General features: G+C 52.9%; 1 protein-coding gene across 1 annotated transcript in view; it reads right to left on the bottom strand.

Annotated features, from left to right (window-relative positions):
• VPS50 (VPS50, EARP/GARPII complex subunit) overlaps positions 1–3,298 on the bottom strand; it is a 155,193-nt gene that overhangs the window by 140,894 nt on the left and 11,001 nt on the right. The gene's annotated exons all lie outside the window — the stretch shown is intronic.

The raw sequence follows: 3,298 nt of genomic DNA, 5'->3' as shown, positions 1-3,298 counted from the left end.
ATAGACTGATCACCTATCGATCTTTCTTCCCGTCACCGAGCGCAACCCCGACGTACCCCTTTCCCCGCCGGCTTCGAACTGCGGACGGATTAACTGGCTTGGGCCCCGCCAGCTGGAACAACTCGTGTGGTTGTTCTGACGACCGGACCACCTGAGTCGTGATTGCAAGCGGCGTGAGTAAAGTTTTTTTGCAACCAATAAGTTGTGTCTGCCTCTCCATTCACCAGCCCGCCCTGACGTACGAGCGTAACTCGAGTCGGCTCTGGCCGTCCAAGACAGAGGCCAATAAGTCTCCTTAAAAAATGGCTATCTGTATCAGCCCCCCAAAATGTCTATCGGTGCACTCCTACTACAGATGACTAAAGACAACTCAGATCTATCAGTATTTCTAGACAGATCAAGGAAAACATGGGTCCAGCTGCACTAAAGAGTCAAGACAAGCCTCAACTTCCTACCAGATGAAGCAATAGCCAAAGAAATAACAGTAGCGCAACAAAACACCTCAGAAGATAGAGGGCAGCTTTTGCTACCATATTCAAAAACCTTGTGAATTAGTTACCAGAGCTAAACAAATTGCTTAATTACAAATTTAGTCTCTTGGGGTGTTTATACACGATCCAGAAGTTTGTCAGGGTTGGGGCGTTAATAAAAGCCACTCTAATTCAGGAGTGCACTGATAGACAATTTTTGGGCATATCAATTGATACCCATATCTGACTGCCAATATGCAGCCCAACAGCATGGAGAGCAGCGTCCAGCTGGTAAGTCTGTTGTGGGCATGGGTGTCTGGTGCTTCGAGTCAGGGGAGACACCAGTCAGCAACCAGGGCCAATCCCACGGGGGGGGGGGGGGGGGGGGGGGGAGGATGGGAAGGGGGTCCCCTGTGTCCAATCTCACTCACCGTAAAAGCAGCTGGCGGCCCCACTCCCCAGCCGGCACTCGCAGGGGGGGCACTGGTGCTCCCGCCTGCCCCCCTGCCAACTGGCTAAACAGGGAGTCCAGCATTCTCAGGGGGTGCACGTGCACCCCCATGCACCTCCTACGCATTGCCCCTGGTTGTAAGAGAAGGGGCAAAGGTGGGGAGGAAGGAGTAAGGGTGGCAGATCAAAGCCCCCATTGTAATGGACGGAGCGTGGGTGGGGCTAGAGAAGGGGCTGCACAGCCGGGGTGTGGTGCAGGACAGAGCTGCAGCTTGTCCGGGGAGTGCAGCTCCCACCACTGCATGCATCCCTGGAGGATATGGAGGCGTGACCCCCAGATCTGTGCACAGGGCGAGGGTAGTCTGCCGCTGCCAGCCTCTTCCCAGCAAGGGGGTTGGGTTGGGCTGGGCTCAGGATGGGCGATGACAGCGCTGTGACAGGGGACTACAGTAAATTCTGGGGAGGCTGCAGCCCCCTCCCCCCGCCAGCCCCACAGCTGCCCACCCTGAGCACAGCCTGGCCCAGCCCTCCGCCAGATCCGGGGGCACACAATCCCAAGTTCTCCCAGGGTGCGTGCAATGGCAGGAGCCACCCCTCCCCTCCCATATCCCCTAAATGAGCCGCTCATGGCTCCGTCCCATGCCCTGCCCCACCACAGCCTACTCCCTCCATCTGTCCCCCTCGCACGCCCCTTCCCTCCCACCAGGCTTATCAGCCGGACACTGCTGTCCAAGCTCCGCGTGCAGCCACCACCCACCGCAGCGTGCTCTGCCCACACATCCCCATGCGCAGCCGCTGCCCACTCCATGTTATCTGAAAACCCCTGCCAGGTTATTTCAGTCCACCAGAACTTTTACATAACCAGTAATCCACTTACCCCAGGGATGCCAGATAACAAAGATTTTACTGTACACTATTATAACCTCTTGCTCCCATTCAGAGTGTAAATATTCCACCCCCTCAAGTGACATTTCAAATGTGTCATTTAAACACTTTTTTGATAAAGGAAATAAAGCAGGTCTGACTTCCTTGCATAAAAAGGACAAAATCTAAAATCTGTAATTCCGCCTAGGCCAGCTAGAACATCTAATAGTAGTGCACACTAATATTGCAGGATTTCAAGGTTCACACAATCCTTTGTTTACCCCATGCCCCTCCCCCCCCCCCCAAACACACACACAGCAGGGGATGGACATGTTATCATGTCCCAATAGCCCAAACACCTGCTTTTGTTAGCTTCCATCAGTCAAGGACCATGCCCAAACCTCCTCTGGGTTCACTGGAGGAGACTCAACTAGTACTCCTTCTCTTTTACCCCTCCTCCCAAAGGTTTTCCCTCCAACAGGAACAAACACAATCTTTAAAAAGAAAAATACAAGGTCTTACCTTTTTCCAATAAAAGCCGAAGTAAAACACTGGTCAAGATTCCAAACACAGAATTCCCCTCCCTACCATGAGTGGTGTTTCGTCAGATCATTCACTAAATCAGCATGTGTCATATGCCCCATACCTGAATGCTCCATTGCATGAGCTGAGTCAAACAAGCCAGAGTTCCCTGATACAGCGGCCCTGATACAGCATTTCCCAGGGCTTTTCTACCCTGTTAGACTTCTATTAGCCAGAAACAAAAGGTTCCTGGCTAGTTATTTAAATATTCCCTAATATATCATATCAATTAAGAGCAGGCAAAGTCATTCTTTTGATCAGCATAAGAAACACCCAAAAAACAAGATACCATTTCTTCCACAACTAGGAACTGCAAATGCATAACAAGCGTATGAGATCAGTGATCCATCTACACGAAAACAAGATGGGAAGGAAAACAAGATGGGAAGAAAAACAAACCAATAGTAATTCTTGGCTCTGATATCTTACAAATAGGCTTGGCAGAATTTGCCCGTCATTCATAATATACATCATGGACGGGCAATTACTTGGGCCTGCAGGCCAGAGGCAGGTATAGGGAGCTGCTACAGGCCGATCAGCACCCCCACCGCCCGCAACAGCCCGGAGCTTCCCACCACTGCCAACAGCACACAGCCCCAGGCCAGCCCCAACCCCGGGCCCACCCTGTACCCACTCCAGAACCCATGTGCACAGCCTCAACCCGTGGCCTGCTCCATGCCTGCTCTGGACCGGCTACCCAAGGTGAGCAGCAGCAGCAGCTGGGGAAAAGCTGCTTCTCGGCACTGGAGAAAAGTAGCCCTCCCCCCCACTGCTGCCAGGCCCTTCTTGCTGCAACAAGAAGAGCCAGGCAGCGGTGAAGGGGAGGGATCGCTTTTCCCCCACGTCAAGCAGCAGTTTCAGCCCAGTCACCACCACTGCTGCCGCTACTTAGCATAAGCGGGTGAGCCCAGAGCTGGGGTCAGGGCTGGGGG

The sequence above is a fragment of the Alligator sinensis genome, unplaced genomic scaffold, assembly GCF_000455745.1.
Source record: "Alligator sinensis unplaced genomic scaffold, ASM45574v1 scaffold436_1, whole genome shotgun sequence".
Lineage (NCBI taxonomy): Eukaryota > Metazoa > Chordata > Crocodylia > Alligatoridae > Alligator > Alligator sinensis.
Note: the sequence above shows the minus strand (reverse complement) of the source record. Positions and strands in the feature narration are given on the sequence as shown.